At 36.9% G+C, this 22822-nt stretch overlaps 1 protein-coding gene across 1 annotated transcript in view; it reads left to right on the top strand.

Moving 5' to 3' along the window:
• LOC118893137 (cadherin-12-like) overlaps window positions 1–22822 on the top strand; it is a 291428-nt gene that overhangs the window by 83373 nt on the left and 185233 nt on the right. The window contains exon 2 of the mRNA XM_036848361.1: window positions 4494–4640. The gene's annotated coding sequence lies outside the window, so the exon portion shown is untranslated. The remainder of the gene's footprint in view (window positions 1–4493; window positions 4641–22822) is intronic.

Below are 22822 nucleotides of genomic sequence, written 5' to 3'. Positions count from 1 at the left end.
GGAAGCAACCTAAATGCCCATTGACAGATGAATGGATAAAGAAGATGTGGTACATATATACAATGGAATATTACTCAGCCATAAAAAGGATCGAAATTGGGTTATTTGTTGAGATGTGGATGGATCTAGAGACTCATACAGAGTGAAGTAAGTCAGAAAGAGAAAAACAAATATCGTATATTAACGCATATATGTGGAACCTAGAAAAATGGTACAGATGAACAGGTTTGCAGGGCAGAAATTGAGACACAGAAGTAGAGAAGAAAGGTATGGACACCAAGGGGGGAAAGCGGTGGGGGGGCTTGCTGGGATGTATTGGGAGATTGGGACTGACATGTATACACTGATGTGTATAAAATGGATGACTAATAAGAACCTGCTGTATAAAAAAATAAATAAAATAAAATTAAAAAATAAATAAATAAAAAATAAAATAAGCTACAAGGATATATTGCCCAACACAGGGAATATAGGCTATATTTTATAAGAACTATAAATGGAGCATAACCTTTAAAAATTGTGAATCATTATATTGCACAAATGTAACATATGATATTGCACACCAACTATACTTCAATTTAAAAAAGAAAACAATTAACACCAACATTCTGAGATTTCCTCTCTCCTGATAATTAAATCACCACAAAAAAACAGAGAGGTAATATGTGAATCTGATGTTGAAAGAGAAGTAGGAGGAGATTCATATAAGAATCATAAGATCAATATCTGAACAATTGTCTTAATATAATTATAGTTAACATCAAGAAAAGTCTATGAGAAATCCAAGTGGAAAGATTCCTGTAAGTATAAATTACAAGCTTCCTACCACTCAAGAGTACTTTTTCCTTCATTACGTCACAGTTCTGACTCTTTAGAACAAACTCAAATAAATAAAGAGCGGCTTCCACTTAGATATCCATTGAATTCTTTTTTGACTACAACATGACTCCAACAAACATATTTGTTAGACATGGTGGAGAGCAATAGCCTTGTCTGGAAAGGAAGACATCAGGTTTTCCACTAAGCATCAAAGACCAAAGGGACAATCACTTTCTTTTTATTCCAAAGTTCCCATCATTAAAATATGAGTAAAATACTTATCGTAATGCATATCACAAGATTCCTGTAAGAATCAAATAAGACATTAGGTGGAAATTTCTTGGCAGTTTAAGGGCTGAATTAATTTGAGTTCTTATCATTTCTTTTTAGATAGAATTTTTATTAGAAGCCTTGAAAAAGCATGGTCACAACGTTTTTCTGTAAGATTGTGAATGTGTCTGAGAATTTCAACAGACCATATGAAATAGTGAGATTCATGTGAGGCTTAAAAAACTTCTAGATAAAGCTTGAACAAACTAGAAATGAATTTTTCAACTCCATAGTTATTTTAAGCTTTGATATTACATTACAGTACTTCTCTTGGAGAACTGATATATCAGAAATCATCTTAATTTTGGCCTAAATGTTCTTGAGATAGCCATATACTAGAGTAAGGTCATTTTCCTGGTTAAAAAAAACAAAACAAAACCATAATTACTGTTTTAAGAAAAAGGGTAAATGAATTGCAAAAGAGAGAAAAAAAATTTGAAATTGACCAACCTGAGCTAATGAAATTACATCATTTGGAAGTTCTAGATTTAGTTTATTTTTAGGCTAACGTTTATTTTTGTTGAATTTCATTTTCTGCTCAAATATAGATAACTGTTTATTGTGACTAAGCTGTTACAATGTAATATTTTATCAGTCACAAAACACATTTTTAAGGATGAAAATGTTTTGCAAATCATAAAAGCAATACAACTTTCCTATACTTTTGGAAGCAAGTATTTTTGTCGGTTTGGAAATTTCTAAGCTTCAAGATTTTACAGTTAATGTGACCTGAGTTTTAATTCTGTATTTGCTCTGTACTGGCTCTGTGGCTGTGATAAATTTACTTAACTTCTCAGAGCCTTAGTTTAATTGATAAAAATTTTTAAAAGATAATAATGCATGCTTAATATGATTGTTCTGAGGATTTCATGGACAATGGCTAGAGCTGAAGTATATTCAAAGCATCTGGCACATAGCAAGCACTTAATATAAAATACCTATAATTATCACTGCTGGTTCCTCTCTACGCTCCCTACAAAATAGTATTATTCTTCTGCTTTGTTATTCATGAGTGTACTGCCACATAAAATCAGCTATTTGTTCAACATAGGTTTAGAAAACTACTGCAGAATTACTCATACCCTCTGTAGAAAATATTTAGAGTTAAAGACCATTGGATCCTATGAGAACAACAAGACTCGTTATTTTGGAAGCTTCATCAGTGCAATCTGATGTAGTCAGGACTTTCCAGGTAGAAACTAACTACTATGGCACAAAATTAGCTTAACTTAGAATGTACCCATTTTAGTTGGTGACCATCATTGCTAATGGATGGGGTTTAAGAAAATAAGCACTATCTTAAGGTTTTAAAAAGTTTTAAAAGTAAGTCACTACTTAAGGTGCTCAGAATGAAGCTTAGACAAATACAAGACCAGAGTGTTTTAACTGGAAGACCAACTAAACATCAGAACATCGGAACACTGGAATCCATCACATTTTCATTCACAAGTGCTGGGCTAACAACTAGCCAGGATCCTTGCAGAAGAAATTAGCAGTTATATTTCCTGTTTACTGTTTATTTTCAATTTATTTATGTGCATCAATTTGGATACAAGCAACTCTTTTCTATCTGTAGTAGAACACTCTAATGCCAGTCAATAATTGAATAACGGGTTTCCTGCTTAACAGTGGCAGAAGTTATTCTCCCTCTCCTGAATCTTATTGACTGGATTTCCTCACCTTCAGCTCTCACCCTCCACCAGCTGAGGGAGCAAGAGACCTCCTCTGAATGGGACACAGGATCAGCTCTCCTGGGGCTTCTCCCTGGTGCATCTCTGTTTTAAATTCAAGTGTCTGCCCTATATAGTTGCACTGAAGTTTTATTTTGTCTGAGAAGTCTTACCATCAAAGAGCTTGTATTTTAACAAAATACTTTTTTTTTTTAATTTACTTGGTAATATAGAAGGCAAACATATTCTCCATTATGTATGATTTGTGCATCCCTTTACTGAAATTAGGGATTTTTCAAAAATACATGTAAATATTCCAAATATAGCCTCTCTCTCTCTCTCAAGAGCCCTCTCTCTCTCACACACACACATACACACACACACACACACACACACACACACACACACATCAAGGGAATGCCATATGTCCCAAGTGAGACCTACTTGGAAAAACAGAAATGCTGAACACATCACACAGTATCACTGTGACAGGACATTTGTCAGTTTTTTCCCTGGCAATGAGATTTTTCTCACCCTCGAGACATGCAAAGGACTTTTTTCATCTGTTCTTCTTATGTTAATAACTTTCTCCTATAGAAGTGAGAATTGTCAAAACTTAACCATTTGAGGCTTTGGCATTTAATTAGGTGACCTTTTTGAGAGAATTAGATCTCTGGGAGGAAGTCGTAACTTTTGAGGTCGGAGGTGTTGAAGATCTGCTCAGGGGGTCAGTGGAGGGGTATCAGCAGGTTGTGAACGGCGCATGCCTACATTTAATATGTTGTTTGACATTTTGTATCCTCTCATGCCCTTGCTTATTTTTGTTTTAGAAAATTAGTACTTCAACAATAGTAGAAGAGATGATTTAGTTAGGTGTACTGATGTATTCTCCTGTGCTACTCAGGTTAATAGTATAATGCAAACATTTTTTCGCAAGTGTGACGCTAATTTAAAATGCTATTTGAGAAACTACATAAGAAACGCTGTATTTTCCATGTCTTGGGTTGAATGCCTGCGTCTGTTAAGAACCTGCCAAACATGCTTATTTAGTATGAATACTTCCTTTCTTTCATAAATCAGAGTTGCACTCTGGAGGGCTGTGATCAACCTTTAAAAACATTTTACTTAGGCAAAGGTTGAAGTATGTACCAGGCTTGGGGCAAAGGCAAGCCCAGCTATATCTTTTATCACATTGCTTTGAACATTTTTCAGCTTTCGTCTTGTCTTACAAATCAGCTCTATCGGTCGATTAATTGTTTCACTGTACCTGCTATCTAACACGAAGGCACCTGGCAGAACTGCAGGAGAAAGCACGTTTATTTAAGTCCTTCCGTGGCTGAACACTGTAGCTAATCTCCTTGCAAATTACAGCCAGAGTTGTAGTTCATCCATTAGGCTGGAAAAGACAGGAGTCCCAAGCAGCCCCGGTGCCTTTTCCAGTTCCCAGGAGACCCACTAACCCTCTGCGTGTGTTGCCTGCGCACAGTGTCTCCTGCTAATCAGGTCAGTGATTATCGCCCGGCTCCGGGGACCTGACAGCAGCCTATCACAGCAGTTAGGGAACCACCAAACGCAGCATGCTCGCCGAGGAGCTCCCGTTAAGAAATATCGCTTAGTCCTCATTTACTCACTGGAACCTCGGAGGATTTCAGCTTCTCTTTTTTGTTCTCTTAGACAGTGAGGGGCTCAGCATAAACAGGAAAAAGCAGCCGAGCATGCAGCTACTTGGAGGGTGTTGACTGAAAACTTCGCTCTCCCCACCCCGTTCACGGTTGATTCGACTGATTTCTCACCTCCTTCGCAGTGAATATTTCAATTAAGGTAAGTGCCGCTTCACCTGAGTGACTGCGTCGCACTGAATTTCTGCATTGAAAGTTCTAACTGACTATACTGACATTCTGCACTGCAGCAAGTGACTGTTTCTGTCAGGAGAAGCCTTAGTTTGCAAGCAATTGTCCTAGAATGAAACCCGGTGTTTGGGGATGATATTACAGAGCAATTTCTTTTGAAACCTAAGTATTCTGCCTTGCATCAAGAGAAAATGAAAGGAAATATGAAAAGAGAGTGAATTTCTCTTTTTACCTTTTTAAATAATCTAGAGAACTGTGCGGCGCTAAGGTAACTTGATTTTGATTGAAGTGTTTTGTTGATGTCATATGGCAAAAGCTCTCAGTGTAAAAGCTTCAAAGTTAAATCAGATGGAAAGAACATTTGCAAATGAGAGTTGAGATTTTGTGCAGCTTTTTACTTTAACAACGTTCCTGAGCTCCCTGTGAGTTGAAGGATTTAGGACTAAATCCCTGAATATTTTAATAGTGACCATTTAGCAATTAAAATTTTAATAAAGGTTCTGATGTAGCTGTTAAGAAAAATGAACCAAAAAGAATTATCATACCATGATATGATTTATAGTTTTTATATGAGAGGTGAATTTTTAATGAGATAATTTAATAAAAAGAAAAGTAAAGAAAATTACTTTCTTTCTAAAATACTTACTTTTGAAGGGAGAATTCTTCAATAATGGATTCAAATTAAATGTTTACTGGACATCTTGGCTTTTATGTTTGAAGTTGTACTTTGTCATCAAACAAGAGTGAACTGAGGTTAAACTTGTATTTTACATGGCTTAGGGCAATTATCTATGTAATTTAGACAAACTAGTCCACATTATTTCTTCTAAACCCTTTTTCCTCATAAGTTTGTTAAAAATATCTAAAGGGAATGGAAGCAACTCTTCCAAAGTTAGATTTAATTATCCAAACTTTTTCTTTTCTATTTTACTTTTCAAGTGTAAATATAGTCTGATGGTTTTCTCTCACATCATGGTAACTTTCTATACAATCAAAAAATAAAATGATTTTATCCATATAATTACATATGACCAATTGATTGCTTAGCGCTCTAACCACGTGAGTGAATAATAGCAACCACTTATCTTCTTATGATGTAGTACTTATACTTCAAAATGATTTTCTAACAATGAGACAAACGCTATTTAAAATACAAATGTATACTGTCATGAGATAATACTTACACAGATTGAATTTCAATAACATCTGTTATGCTAACGCACAAAGTAAAATGTTGCTGCTTTTGTGTAAAGATTTATAATGGTATCTTAACTGTGCTTTTTAAAATGAGCACTCATATTTCATGAAATGTTGATTCTGCCCTCCTCCTATGGGTATCCTGAGATGGGACATTTTATAAAGATGTCAGAACATTGTTTATATTAATTGGCTAGCCTTCCAAAATTCTCTAGAGAGCTTTCTAGGCTGATGCTATTGCTTCCCCCACAGGAATAACATATTTTTAGGATACCCATAGGCACGGATGTGTACGAGCTGTTTGTCTGTGTGTTTTAGCCAAAGCCTAAAGACGTTTATTTCCCTCTGTTGCACTGAGACTTCTATCTCTTTTCTCCAGCGAGGTGGTTTTGCAACTGATTCAAGATACCTCAGAGAAGTGTTTGACTAGTTACTGTCATTGAGTCTTTGGCATCTTCTTTTCTTACATTTTAAGCAACATGGATAAACAGGAAGAGGCAACATTAACCAAACCGGGTCACATTTGTTAGTAACAAACTTGTACATTGCTGATAACATCTCTTTATTATAAACTATTCCTTGTGCCAAGTTCAAAATCCATGGTGATACCCTACCCAATGAACTTTTACTAGATGTACTTAGTTGATGTCTATGACCCTTGAAGGATGTGCTTAGTGTGTAATGGGATATTTATTTTAAAAAATGAAGGTAGTTGTAGTTTTTATTTAAAAAGATATACTTAAAGTTTTTAAAGGGATTTTATCAGTGTAGTTGTTGTCTTAATTTGCATTACACAGGCTGAAAAGAGAATGAAGAAAATCTTGGTTCCACTTGAGAATTGGGAGCTGTTTATGTAGGTAGCTGCCTCAGTCAGACTTTTTTTCATATATTATCCCCAGGTTCCAGCTTACTTCTAGGTTCTAAACTGAATCCCGTTTTTCATTTATTTGATGGTAATTTATTCCTTCTGTGACATCAGAAAACATCTTGTAGGATAACCTCACTTAGAATAGGCAGTTTCAAAATTTAAATCAAAAAAAAAATCTGTTAAAGCTTTATAAAACTTTTCTTAAGAGTTATAACCTGCTCCTAGGTAGGTGGTATTTTCAATAAAAGTCAACGGGGTGAGGCAGTGTTTACCATGACTCCCAAATGCCAGACAGCTGGGGTATAAATTTTGTATGTATGATTATATAATTATCAGGTCAAAATGATGACATTGGAGATAATTTGCCCCAATTTTCCAGATGAAGAGATGCAGGCTGGGAGAGCAGGCTGGGGACCTATGATTCAAGTTCAGGTCAGACAGTATTTAAAGCTCGTAATCTTTACACTATACTTTTTATCACTTTATACATGGTGACCTATTCTGATACTCATGAATATCTGATAGTGCAACTTAATTATATCACCCTTAGAATAGTTTAATTCTTGGCTTACTCAAAATAAATGATTTTGTAAACTCCATAGCCACCAGTGTTTGAAAGAAGCATATATTTTTTTCTTTGAGATTCTGAAAAAGGTTAGTGCTCAAGTCTTTGCATCAAGCTGATTCTGATTACTACTGACAGAAAAAACACTCTACTATAGGGATAATCAGTACGGAAATTTAGTATCTGCAGTATAAACATCTTTCCAAGAGAGGTAGATATACTCTCAGGATAAAAATCAAATAAAGAGTAGAGATATAAATTCAATGCCACTTATATTGAAATGGAATTAAAAGGAAGTTACGGAGAATTTATGTTCGTGGCAAAATACATTCATAATATTAGAAAAGATAAAGAAGTGAACAGAATTGAATGTTGGAAAGTAGACTAAAGAAAAAAAATAGATTCAAATGTACAGGAATCTATTTGGTCTACTGACTTTACATAAGCCTTCCCATATGTACACAGAGATTTGCTATAGCTAATTATGTTGATATTGTGACAATGTTATCCAAAGCAAAATCTGGTCCCATCTAGGACAAAAAGGGAGAGATGTGGTAAAATTAGGATTGACCTGAAAGATCTAATTTGATGAGCTCTCATATCCAAGAATGTGCTGAGATGTACCGGAAGCTGCATAGTTATAAAATATGATCCTTTGTTATGCTCCAACCTGCTCTCAAACACTTAAATAGATAATATTGAACCAGTTACTGCAAATAATGGATTCAACAATGATTAGAAACATGATCAAGAAATGTATAATCTCCAGCCACCAGCCAGTTTACTTTCCATTCGCTAGATTTTATGGCAAGCTATTGGCTTTTTCTAGTTGTATATAAGAATAACAGAAAAACAAAGTATATATAGATAATCTTTAGTACTATTCCAAAAGAATGGACATGATCTATGAACAGCGGTATTTCAGAGGAGCTTGTTATGCTGAGCATTCACTATGCACAGGTCTCCCCACCCAGAAAGTATGCCGTGTTTCTAGGCTCCACAGGCCACAGCAGATATGACCAGAGATGAATGTACCCAGATCTATGACAGCCATCTCTAGAGTAGCCAATGGCTACCATGTAGCCTTTCAAAATAACCATGTCAATAAAGAATGTTTTATGTAACCCATAGATGATTTAGTGACCTTAAGCATAAATTCAGCCTACTGTGGATAACCAGCAGTAGATGGGCAGGAGCAGAAGTTGAGAAACACAGAGATGATGGTCTGCAGAAATCATGAATAAGCTGAAGTCGTGAAGTTGGTAGGAAGGAAAGAGAAGTTAATTCCCTTAGGTCAATTAGAAGACAAACATTTTCTGACTCGCCATAATGGCTAAGCACAAAAATAAAGGCGTGCTCCCTGTATAGAAGCAGAAAGACTATGTTATCCTGGGCGGTATTCCAGACACACCATGCAATGGTGAGACTTTTTCCTGTTTTCCACATTTTTCTCTGTGGTTTCAGTTCCATTAACCAATTCAAGCTGAGCACATCTGTGTCTCTTACAAACTAAAAGCTTATAACTGGCCCAGCATCACACATATTCATAGTCTCAGTAGACAATGGATAAGGCAGAAATGTGTAGTGGCGGAAAGTACAGGTTCTGGGTTCAGTTACCTGGGTTCAGATCCCACTGAGGGTACTTGCTAGCTCTGTGACAAGTCAGTTATGGTGTCCAAACTTTATTTTTATGACCTTTAAACTGGAACGAATAATAGTACTAATCCCACAGCAGTGCTGTGGGATAAAATGATAATTAATGATAATGATAAAATGATAAAATGATAAAAATGATAAAATGATAAAAATGATAATTACTATAACATACTTACAATTACTCAGGTGCTCAGGAAATAATAGTTGTTATTATAAACCAGAAACCTTGTTTTTAGTCCCTCACCTTACCTGTCAAGTAGAGAAAATCCAGGACGTTCTTTCTCCTTTAAAACAACGCACATTTGGGCCTTACCAGAAGCTGGAACCACGTCCTGACACTGTGTTTATATCAGTACATTTGAATTTTAGGAACATACACTTTTTCCTCTACTGGATTTAGACAGATGTGTGGATGTTACTTTAAAGAAAGTAATTAGGGAGCTGGCTTAGAGAAAACTTTCTATTTTTTCAATGGCTGCTTACATGCTATAAAACCAGACTTGAATAGTTGACAACATAGAGAGTGTAGTGTGTGCATAGCTGAAATTATTCACTATTTTGTCTTTTACAGAAAAAGTATGCTGGCTGCTTGTTTAGAAGAGAAACAAATTTATGAAACTAATTCATATGTTGTATGATTTTATTATGAGCATAATAAATATTCTGTGGAATATTTGTAAAATATCTTGAAGATGACTACCTAAAAATCTATTTCCTGGTAGATTCAAGCCCATCATTTCCTCCTCTAACTCATCTATATCTTGCTATGGGATTTAAATCCTCTAGTTATAAAGTTAAAAAGTTATCAAATACCATTTATACATATGTATGTGTATATGTATATGCAGAAGTATTTCATATTTTGTGTGTTGATTCAAGTAATCCCCATAAATAAAAGGTATTTTCTGCAATGGAATTCATCGTTTTCCATCCTCCAAGCCACGGATTCTTATGTTTTGCTCTATATGGGAATCAATGACTCTGTGCCTTAAAGTGGCAGATTCCTGAGGCTCATTCCTGGAGTACTGATTTGGTAGATCTGAGAAAGGACCCAGGAAACACAGTTTTGAGATATATGCAGGTTATTCTGATAAAATCAGAATATATAGGAATGTGGCCTAATCACTGAGATTTAAACAACTTCCCAGGCAGTTCTGACATGCAGACAAGGCTGAGGATTGCTGTTATAGAGCAGCACCTCCCAACTTGAATGGGCATGCAAATTACCTGGGCGTCTTGTAGGAAGGTTCCAGAGTGGAGCCCAAATTCTGCATTTCTACCAACCTCCCAGCGATACTGACACTGCTGGTCTATGAGAAATGCTGCTCTCATTCTCTGCCATACTGCTCTATGGTTGCCCCTGGTAGGTAAGTATTCAAGGACCTACCTAGGATATGACTTACAGCCCAGCTTACCTGGACTAAAGGTTGATAAAACTTCTCAAGAAGCTCTTTTGATTATAGAAGGATGATGGGACGTTATAAGCCAGGTGAAATTTGAGAAACATTTTTTTTAATCTATCGTTGATTCCCACTACTCACTCTGGATATAGAGTAACTGGGTGTTTTAGAAAGCAACGTATTTCTAGCATGTTTAATTCTTTGCATTGCTAGCACTTGCTAACAATATTTAATTCAAAGCGTTGCTAACGTGTTTCATTCTTTGCAGTGAAGAAGGAGCAGGGTGATCATTGATTGCTTTCGCAGTCCCACTTCTCAATGGGTAGAAGTTTTGGACTTTAGCATTCCCCCAGATAGCTATATACCAAGGTTCCAAACTCATCACAAAAGGCCAACTTCTCAAACAGCATTTCAGTTCTCTTTATTCTAGGAATGCCGTCCTAAAGCTTCATTATTTGTCACTTCAACTTTTCTTCTTTCTCAAAACTAAATGGCAAGGATATAGATTTCAGCTTTCGCCTCTATTTAACCTTTTCTCTCTTTCTGTTCCCAGCTGCCACATTTCATGGTTGTTATTCAAATCTACACAATACAAAGGGAAATATATTTCATTAGTATGGAAACAAATTTTGGATAATTTATATTAATATTTTTAAAATTACAAACCTGCCCATAGAATTCTGTTACTCTTCCATATTGTCTTCTTCTAGAATGCTTAACATTTTATTAACGGTACACCTTTAAATTTATTTGATCGTTATTTGTCTCCCTCTCTAATTACACTCTAATTAGACATTAAAATGTAAGCTCCATGAAGGCAGGGTTTTGTTTGTTTGTTTGTTTGTTTGTTTTATTCATAGCTGCAACCCAGTACCTAGAATAGGGCCTGGTGTAGAGTAGATTTTCGTAAAGTATCTATTGAACAAAGAATGAATAGATATTCCAAACTAATAATTTAGTTATATGGGCCATGTGTTAAGATTGAGGCATGTACCTAAAATATGATAGTTTTGCTTTTGCTCAGTACTGGGTAAGATTCAAGCACATTTCCCCGAAGACTTACTCATCCACTTAATGTACTTAGTTTTAATGTGTCCCTCTTAAGTGTCAGGTACTGGGCTAGATGCTATGGATACATGTTGACAAGCCCCAATTCCTTTGAATAATGTTCTCTGCCTGTTGGTCGGGGGCAGACAAGGGAAAGACCAGTTGTAATACACTCTGGTGTGTAATCATGAAAAGATGTGTATGGGGTGTTATTAATGCCCAGGGAGAGCTCCTGACTTAACTTGGAGGGGCCATGGAAAACTTACTAGAAGTCTCCTGAGCTATAAATGACAGGATAGCTTGAATTAAGACAGACAGAAGAGGAGGGGTTATAAGCTGCCAGTAGAAGTGACACTGTGTCCAAAGGCACAGAGAATTCCTGACCCCCTCCAGGACCACGTTAGTTTGGCATAACGTTGCGATAAAGTGTTGTATGTGTAATAAGAGGCAACTTTATTTTTCTATGTGAAAAGGCGTTTGGATTCCAACCCAGGAATGATGGAGATCCATTAAAGAATTTTGAGAATGGGAGAGACAGAGTTATTGGTGCCCTATTCTGAATCTTGCATTATATTTTTCACTATTTCAAATCAAAATATATGTATACACATACATTAAAAATACCTATGAAAATTAAAACAAAAATATATCAGGGGAGAAAATGAGCTTTTGGTGGGCTGAAGGGAGAGAGAATAAGATATTCTTAATATGCTGCACCCAGCATCTGTGAAAGTTCATATGCAGGACTTGAAACCAAACCAGAGGTTGAATGAGCGTGAAATTAGCCAAGGTTGTATCCATATGTGACTTTCAGGGGCTCTGTTTTGCAGGATTAGGAGAGCAAATTTATTTCAGTTTCAGAGTTCAGGAAAAATGGCAGACTCTGAATGGCCATATCTGCTAGTACTGACATGAAGTAGAATTCACACTCTCCTACCTCCTGACTAAGACCTAACAGAAAAACCTCTATTTCTGTCTGGACACTTGTAGGACAATCAAATTCAGCTATTCAAATTTAATGTCCCTGACATTTTTAGGAGGCTTACATTTTGACCCTTTCATTCTATAGGTATAATACTAGGTGTTAACTCTAGCAGAAACTGCTTCTTTTGTGCAGTACTTTGTGTTGTTGTTAACTATAGCTGAAATTCAATAGGAGATGTCATTTACTCACAGTTTTTCTCTTACCATTACACCCAAAATCACTCTTTTTGTTTCTTTCTCCTTGCTGTTAATCTGATAGTTACTGCTTATTCCCTGATGATGGTATCTCCAGCAGGAACCATAATCTCTGCGAAGATCGGGACCTAGTTTTGTTCACTGCTTAAGCCTTAGCACCTAGATCAGTGTCTATCATGTAGCTGGTACCGACGTGTTAAAGGAAGGAATGGAGGAAGGAAGGAAGGGGGAGAGAGAGAGAGAGAGAGAGAGAGGGAAGGAGGAGGGGATCAAGGCATCTTCCCATCTTGCTATCCTCTCTTTAATAGCTCAGCAAATGGCACTATAACCTACCGAATGGGCCAAGGGAGAAATCCAGCTATCATCTTTGCCTTACCACTTTTCACACCTTACACATCCAATCAACATCTGGTCCTTTCAGTTCTGCCCTTTAAATCTGTCTCACATGTATTTGCATCCTTGCCTCCCCACAGTTCACACCTCCGTCATCTGTTACTTGCTTATGATCTCTATGTTATACTCTTCTTCTTCACAAAATAATGCTCCTTACCGCCAGAAGATCGACTTCTCTAAGACAGTCTTGATCACATTACTCCTGTGTTAAAGATTGTCCTTGTAATTTCTGCTCTCTTTTAGGATATTATTCCAACCTTCATGAGGCATCCATTTTTCTGGAAGTTCTGGATGCTGCATCCTCTTGAGTCTTGCCTAACCTCTAGCAGCTTATTTCCCAGCCACCTTGGGTTCCTTATTCCTGAGATTTCACGTTCACCGCCTGTCATATTAAGTTAACTTTTTGCCTGGCTAGATCTCTTGACCTGTAGAACACAAGATGTCACTTCATCCAGACAGATTTTGGCCACTAGCAGTCTAGTAAAATGCTCCTCCTATCAGTTTCCGTAATACACTTTAGGCCCCTTCTACTCCAATCCCAGAACTCATTACACCGTTGAATAATGCTAAATTCCAAACCCTTTGATGGCAGGCTCTATGTGTGTTGCATTCACTACCTTATTCCTGGTGACAGACACTAACATATACAAATTCTTTGTAAACAAGGACAGGTAATGTACTTCTCTGAATTCAAGGACAATAATTTATTCATAAGCTTCTTCCTTCCACTTGGGCAGTTAAATTCCTGCCATTCTGAAGAGAATTTTGCTCCTCCATGTCACCTTTATGAAATGTCAGGAAACACAAAAATATAGTAACAATTTGATTAATTCAAAAATTTGCCATGCCAGTAACTACTGATATTTGTTTAATGTATTTCATACATCTTATGGACTATGTAGATATCTTAGCCTTTAATGAAGAGTAAAAATTGTTCACACACGTTTGGTAAAGGTCACCTATTTTCAATCAGCTCCTTTCTGTGTAATAACTGGCTGACATTTCTCATCCATTTGTGATCAATGAACATGCATATTTTAACTCAAAAGTCCATTCTCTTCAAAGTACCACTCTTATAGCTTCTTATTTCATAACTTGATGATGTTTAGGGCAGGGTAACTACACTAATTCTTGTCCTTAGGCTTTTTTATCTTTAAAGCAAAATAACTGGTAGAACAAACAATAGAAATTGGCTATACTTGAGAATCAGTTGTCAAAAAAGCACATCCTGAATAGATATGCTTTGACGTCATATGTTTAAGGAATGATTGCACTGTTATATTTAATATTACCGTAAATAAACTGTACTTTATTGCTTGTCCTTTATATGTGGTGAGGTGAGATGTTCTAAAAATCCACAAAAAGTAAACAACAGCATTAATTCTGGAAAGTATTTCTCTCACAGATATTTAGAAGCAATCTTCCCTGGAACCATAATCCTCAAAAGGAAATTGCAGTCCTTGCAGAAACACAGTTTGAGTCATCTGGGTCTAGGTCTCTGGATTTTTCTAAAAGCCTTCACAAGGCACAAATGACATTTTAAATATCTTGTCAGGGAAAGAAGTGATTTTTAACGCAGATCCACCAAATATATATTTTTTAAACCAGTAGCCCCAAAGGCAAACATCTGGAAGGCAGAGAAAAACATTAGCACCAAGATAAATGTCATGACTTGTGTATAAGGAGGAGCATCGTATAAGGATAATAGAGAAGTATCTCTTGTCAGAAAATAAAGAAGAGTAAACAGGTATAATACTCCATGATTCTATCTGTATCTACTCGGAAGTATAATTGGATATCAGAATATTTCTTCTCTACTGGATGCTATGTTATTTTGTTTTTCTGATATTTTAGAAAAAAAAGAACAGATCCAATTATGCTCTGGTCTGCAGGCATGGGGAGAGGAGGACGGAGTTAGACAGAAGCAAGTGAGCAGAGGTAACACGAAAGTAGGCAACGTAATGAAAGTGTCAAAATGATTCCTTTAAAGAAGTAAAGCTTGTTGTATGATGGCCTGAAGGCGTGTTACCCTTGTTCTTGACCAATATACCAATTTATGAAGCTACCAACCCTTCCATACTGCTGCTGTCTTCTAGATCTTTCTTAGTCCAGTTTTTACAAACTCTCGTGTTATATACCTCTCATACCTCTTTGTGACCTATGACGTAAAGCCTCTCCCTTGTCTTTTGTAGTAGTATCCTGCTCAAGAAGTTTGATGATTCTGCTTTGAGTAGAAGCAGTAAAGTTAAAATGTGTTGCCTCCCAAAGTAGCTCATTCTGCCTTTGGAGGAACTGAGCAAGGAAAACTTTTCCCTATTTTATTCTGTACTCATACCTTAGAACCATGTAAATCAGGTAGTAATTTTAGACAACATTAAGCTGGTTCTGAGAAGTGGGTATCCATCAATAAACAAGGTAAAATTCTCTTTCATGTGAAAAGCCATTTACTTATCAGCGGTGTCCAGGCACTGCATCTTCGGTGCTTTAGTGCTTCCTACACAATCTGTGGTTCTGCACTTCTCCAGTGTCCCCCTCCTTTTGGACACATTGCAGAATAGGGCTCTTGAGAACCCATTCACTCTCTTTCCTCTGATCCATACCAAATAGAAAAATTACACCCTCTGTTCCTTTCTGCTTGCTTTACAAACAAATTAAAACTTGTCAGGGTTGGTAAACATTTCAGAATCTTGAGGTTTGCAAAGGAGGGTGACCCTGCTAGCATTGAAATATTTCAGAGGCTTGGCTTTCCGAGAGGAAACTCCAGAATTAAAAGCGTTTTTGTCCACATAGAGCCATTACCCATGAGAGTAAAAGATACCTTCAAACATCAGCCTTGAGTTTTGTGTGCAAACTACTTGCTAGATATAGCAGAATTGTTGAAGTAAAGTAGTAACACAAAGTAGGCTTTTCCTAGGTCCTGGAGCTACTTATCTAAATCTGACAGAAGCATAACATGCAGATGGAAGGAGTTTAGCATTTCGGTTGCTGGATGTATTTTAAATAGCAGACACAGTTTGTTAGGTGTTATGCTTTTCTGGCATTAGTTATGATTCTGACATAAAAATATTTAAGAATATCAGAAATGCCTGTTTCCAGCATTTTCTACCAGGTAAACTGTCAGATAACACAACAGTCATCTCTATATCATGTTCATAAAAGATGATCATTTGGTGTGTAAGACGAATTTGAAATGTAGTTTCAACACTGTTGGTAATTATATAAAATGACAGTACAATGTAAAGAATAAAAATGTTATAGCATTATTCACTTAGCCAACATTATGAGTGCCTTTTGAGGGGGCATTGACTGAGAAGGAGTATAAAAGGCAGGTGCCTGAGGTGCTAGAAATGGCCATCTGGATATGAATGGTGATTACATGGAGATATAGATAGATAGATAGATAGACACGTACATAGTATGATTTTTAAATAATTAAAAAATTATCTGTGCCACATGGTTAGCTAAAAACTTTCTTGTAATTATAAATAATTTGTTTCATTTCTTTTCAAATAATATTAAGACTGATTTTTATTGTGAAGGAAATAATACTTATTTTATTAGGTTATTTTTATTATCATAATAGATTTTGTCCCACCAATTTGCAAGGGAAGAGCACCATGCAAAATCTCCTAGAGGTTTCAAACTGATTGCACACAGACACAGAGAAAATAAATGAAGAAGCGTGTAAGAAATTTCTGCAAGAAGCCTACAAATTTATAAATCAGAAAAACCATACTTGCTTTGTTACTTTATCAATTTTAAAGATAATGATTTTGTATATGAGGAGATCATATTGGGAGAGTTTGAAGCAGGAATGAAATAACCACCTCAAACTTTTCACTGGACAGATGTATCTTAGGAAAAAGTGATAATAACATCATATTTTAGATGAGGACCCTACAATAAGGATGCTTTGCCAATACATGATTTCATAGAAAGCAATAAAAAACAATTTAGAATGAAACAGAAGAGTCTCCTAATCAGAATATAAGTAACGCTGCTGGAAGCTACTTCTTTTCCACATCATCTCCCTGGAGCTCCCTGATGAAAAATACATTTCCCAAGACTATTTCCACCCTTTAAATTGGGATACTAAAGGCCCTTGAGTTACACATGCAACCAGCAGTTTCTTACTAATTAGTATCTCATCATGGTATATTTTTATCTGATTGGCACTGAGAACATGACCCACTCTGAACACTGTGTTGGTGAGAAGAGGAAAGGTCTATTGCATGAGATAATCAAAGGGAGAGAAGCCCCAGCCAGGAATGACCATGCGTCCCAAACTCACAGGTGCTTGACCCTGAGGGAGAGAGGAGCACAGAGGCAACAGGGAAAAAGGAACAGAGAATCCTGGACTAGGCTGAAGATGCTTTAGGAATTGTTCGAGAACTGATTTGCACATTGGAGTAAATTCCCTTATTCCATTTTCAGATATCCATTTTTATGGGGACAAGTCAGGGGCTTTTGAAAGCTGTGTAAATTCTTCCACCTACTTGAGGTCAATTCAAGTGATTATATATGTGGCCTGCTTACAAGATGCTACCTGGAATGGAGCACTACAGATAGCTGTGGAGAAAATTCTAATTTTCCTTCCAAATGAATAAAGTATCTATATTGTATATAGATATATAAAGTATATATGTATGTGTAAGTATATATGTATATATACACAGGTACTGTACACATATATGCTTATATATACTTTTATTCATTCATACACATATAACATGTATGTACACATATATTCTCTCCCTCTCTCTATATATAAATATATATATATATATTTGTAAATGTATATATACAGACACACACATGCACACACACACTATTTCCACAGGACTTCTGTAATATAACATGCAAAGCAAATTGTAGCATGTTCTTATGTTCTTTTTTAATTCCACCTAGACATCTAGAGTTAAATTCTGTGATCAACAAGAATGCATATTTCTTTTTTGTTATTACCAACAGGTTAACACTGAGAAAATGTGATTGTGTGGGTGTGTGTATGTTTGTGTGAGAGAGAGAGACACCGTACAGAAAAAAGAGCCAGCATTTTATGCCAAGGCTTTTCTTCCCTCATGTTGATCTAAATTCAGGAACAAGAAAGTAGGGGAACGAAATGGGCAGAACATGCTCCGTTTGCAGAGGTTTATGGAAGAAGAGAAATCCTTCTAAGAAATAAGTTTAGTGGCGATAGAGTAAGAGTGAGAGGGCTCTTGGTTTCTTGGTGTTTAAAATGTGTAAAATATACACTTTATATTTCCTCATTGGTTTTTTTGAAAATTAAATGAGACAAAGTGTGAGAGAGCACCCATCAGAGTACCTGGTGAGCAGCTATTGCTCAAGGAAACAATAATAGTTTTTTCTTTGCCTTTCCCAAGCTTAAAGGGGTCACCAGGAAGCACATCCAGGACTGCAAAGTATACCTGAAATGGGTAGTGATGTAATGATGATTAAAAAGAATGGGTTTTTCAGTTCAACAGATTGAAATTTCAATCTGACCATGATTTCCTACCGGTGTAGATTTAGGGAATTTTATTTTTTAAGGGCCTGGTTTCCTTCTCAAGTATAATACAGGTAATATTCACGACCTCAGAGGTTGCTATACAATGAGATGCCATAATAAATGCGCTTAGCAATGCACCTGACTTACAGCAAACACCCTGCCACTGTGGATATTAGCATTTATTACATTAACTGGGTGGCCCAGGTCCCCATATTTTGCTGGCATTCCCCATGAGTTCTTTCAACCTCTCCAGGTTTGAGAGTTATCAGGGTCCCGGTTACAACCTTGAACCCCAGGGTCTCTAATAATTTCAAGCTAAGAAAGCCACTGTTTACCCAGAGGATGGAAAGCTGACTTTTATTGAGACCTATGAAAATGCAAATGTCTAAACCTGGGATAATAAAATAGGATCTTATTTTTATCAATAACACCTTTATGGTAGCTCAGGACCCACTGCCTTTATTCCTGCACCTCAGCTGCTCAAGGTCTCCCCTGGCTGTTGGTGAAAACTCCCAAAGTTGCTTTCAAAACAAGATTCTTGTGCATTCAGAAACAAGATTCTCATGTTTCCCTCTCTGACCTCCTGCCTTCTGCCAGGGGAGAGCCCTGCTGCTGAAGTCTCTTGGGAGATCACAGCTCCTCTGTCCTCTGTCCTCTGTCCACAGCACTGTCCTCTGTCCTGGTCTCATTGTTCACACAAGTGCAGCTACAGGAAAAGCACACTGTCCTTCCCTTTATCGCTTTTTCCTTACAACTTCAGCTCGTGCTTTTCACTAAGGTCACACAGCATATGCAGACCAAGTGGCAAGTTTTTTCATAAAGTAGAGAAACCATGGAAAGGAGTAGGATGCAGAAGACAAAAACCAGGTGCCAGGCAAGGTGTCAGCTCTGAAGCCTCCAGGCCTGGTGCCTGAACGTTTCATCTCTGTGAACCCTCACTTGTCATCGGCCAGGGGTCAGCTCTCTGCTCCCAACTGAACTACTTTGCAATAGATCTTCCTACACAGAGGCCAGGACCCAGCTCCAGTGAAACATCAGAGACAGAACTTCAGACTCCATCCTGGGCTTTCATTTTGGAACCCTCATTTTCATTTCCAGATTCTAACTCTTGTGAGAATGTCCACTCATTTCAATTAAAAGCCTTCTTCACTTCTGCCCACTAACCTATTCTAAATAGAAAAATTAGAAGAAAATAATCCTGCATCAATTCAATCTGTATTAGTCATTCTTTTTTTTTTAAAGTGTACAATTTAATAGTTTTTATTATGTTCATAGATATTTGCAAGCATCATCACAGTGAGTTTTACAACATTTTAATCACCTCAAAAAGAAATCCTGTATCTTTAGCTATCATCCCCCATTCTCCATCAGTCCTCCCCCAACCCCTGTTGTAAGCAGCCACTAATCTAGTTTCCGTCTCTGTAGATTGCCTATTCTACACATTTTATATTAATGGAACCATATCATATGTGGTCTTTTGTGAATGGCTACTTTCACTTAGCATAATGTTTTCAAGGTTTGTCCTTGTTGTAACATTCCATTATATGGATGTACAACAAGAGAAAAGGGAACCCTCTTGCACTGTTGGTGGGAATGTAAATTGATACAGCCACTATGGAGAACAGTATGGAGGTTCCTTAAAAAGCTAAAAATAGAACTATCATACGACCCAGCAATCCCACTACTGGGCATATACCCAGAGAAAACCATAATTCAGAAGGAGTCATGTACCACAATGTTCATTGCAGGTCTATTTACAATAGCCAGGACATGGAAGCAACCTAAGTGTCCACTGACAGATGAATGGGTAAAGAAGATGTGGCACATATATACAATGGAATATTACTCAGCCATGAAAAGAAACGAAATGGAGTTATTTGTAGTGAGGTGGATGGACCCAGAGTCTGTCATACAGAGTGATGTATTAGTCATTCTTAAATGATACCTTGTGCAGGCTATCACTTATCCAGTGGTTGAACTGGGCCAAACCAATTTCTTATTCATTCTCTTCTGCAGTGAAAGTGTGCAGTGGAGTCTGCTGGTCCATTCAGCAATCCTCTTGGGTCTTTGCTCCCGGAAACAACTATATGAACACTCGTAAAACCATGGATCTCCTCAAGAATGCACCTAATAAATTTGGCAGCTTAAATAAATTTGTACACATACAAAAAAAAAAAAAAATTCAAAGAAGCAACCACCGACCTGAAAAGACCTAGCTCTAGTCCCTAATAAAAATAGAATGATTAGCTTCTTATTCTACATTGTACATATTCAAAAAATGGGGTGATATTCAGACAAAGTTCAACACTACCCCAAAGGTCTCTCATGAATCCATAGGTAATCCTCAATGCCTAGGAAAGCAACCTGCAAGTAGAAGGGATAAATACAAATATGTTGTTGAAAGCATAAAGGAAATAGGAGTTTATCCATCATCTAATATTTACAGCTTAAAAAGCATTACTTTGGAATTGAGTTTCAACCAAGTTACCCTGTTACATTTCTTTAAGCTCTTGGTTGGAATTCTGAATATGTTTTCTCAAAGAAACATTAAGCCCAAATTTGGGGAGTTATAAGACCTTTAGTTCACGTTAGACTTTACATTCATACAAACTGGTAAGAACATTTATTGTTCAAAACAAACAAAAGACATATTTAAGACTAATCTATGAGTTAGATAAAATAAATTTGTTAAACTTACCACTTTCCGCAGCTTGCATTTTTAAAACCTGAATGTCTTCCTAAACTGTGATAACTTTCCCCCAAACTTCCTCTCTGTACCATGGTTCTCAGTTTTGTCTTAACTGTGTAATTGCATCTGCATATTTGCTGTTTTTCTCTTAAATCCAGGTCTTCATTCAAGACTCAGCCTCCTCTTCCATATCCTGGCCGCCTCCATTCTCTTCTTTTTCATGCCAGTACCCCCTGCCGTGATCTGTGTAAAGTACAAAATTAACCTTGCTGTTTCCCACATAAAGCCTCCACTGGCTCTCTGTTATCTACAAAATCAGCACCAGTCTTCCTGGCATGGATATGAGGACACACCCTCAACTTCTCCCACCTCCGCCCCATATCTCTTGCCATTCCTTCCCCTGTGCATTACCCTTTAGTCACTGTGACTAATTCGCTGTCACATGAGTAAGCATGTATGCTCTTGACCACACGCACACACACATCCCTAATGACATTTTGGCCCTTGGTGCCATTCGTCCATGCTATCCCCATGAGATGTATCTGCACTTCTCCATGTTATCTGTATACTCCTCCATAACTTTTCTGGCTAATTCCTATTCTCTCTTCCAAGCTCAGAACTGACATCGCTTTCACTAGAACACTGTCTTTGATCTCCAGCCATCAGCCTAATTGATTATCTACAGGATACCTCAGAGCTAGTGCAGGTTTGGTTCCAGACCATCGCAACAAGGCAAATATCCCAATAAAGCACGTCACACAAAGTTTTTGGTTTCCCAGTGCATGTAAAAGTTGTTTATACTATTCTGTAGTCTATTAAGTGTGCAATAGCGTTACATCTAAAAAACAATGTACACACCTTAATTTAAAACTACTTTATTGTTGAAAAAATGCTAACCATTGTCTGAGCCTTCAGCGAGTTGTAACCTTTTTGCAATAGGAACATCAAAGATCACTGATCACAGATCAACTTAACAAATATAATAATAAGATTGAAAAACTATGAGAATTACTAAAATGTGACACAAAGACACAAAGTAAGCAAATGATGTTGGAAAAGTGGCGCTGATAGATTTGCTTGACACAGGGTTGCCACGAACCCTCAATCTGTAAAAAAAAGAAAAAACAACTCGGTATCTGTGAAGTGCAATAAAAGGTATGCTTGTATTTTACAACATTTGCCATATTGCTTCCTAATTTTCTCTTTACAGATTCGTCTTACCTGATAGATTACAAACTCTATGCAGGCCCAGACTATATCTTAAGTTTATTTATAACTTCTGTGTCCTTTACTGTGTCTATTGTATATTAACACTTGAGTGCTAATTTTGTAATACATGAATACATATATGAAAGAATATGTCTTTTAAGGACTATTGACTTCTGAGACCTCTCTCATCCTTAGTTGCTAGTTATCCATTTTGGACTTTTTTTTTATTATAATACCATCTTATGGTTCATTGATTTAATAATGGAGTGTGTCTTGTGTGTCAGAAACGGGGCCAGATCCAGTGTAACTATAAGCTACAATAATCGCCAAGAAAGCATATAGATACAAGTGTGGAAAGTACCCTAAAAAAAATGTGCATGGTGCTATGAGATTGTAGAAAGGGCCAGCATGGTTTAGAGACACAAAAAGATGCCTTCTTGC

The sequence above is a fragment of the Balaenoptera musculus genome, chromosome 3 (genome assembly GCF_009873245.2).
Source record: "Balaenoptera musculus isolate JJ_BM4_2016_0621 chromosome 3, mBalMus1.pri.v3, whole genome shotgun sequence".
Classification (NCBI taxonomy): Eukaryota; Metazoa; Chordata; class Mammalia; order Artiodactyla; family Balaenopteridae; genus Balaenoptera; species Balaenoptera musculus.
Note: the sequence above shows the minus strand (reverse complement) of the source record. Positions and strands in the feature narration are given on the sequence as shown.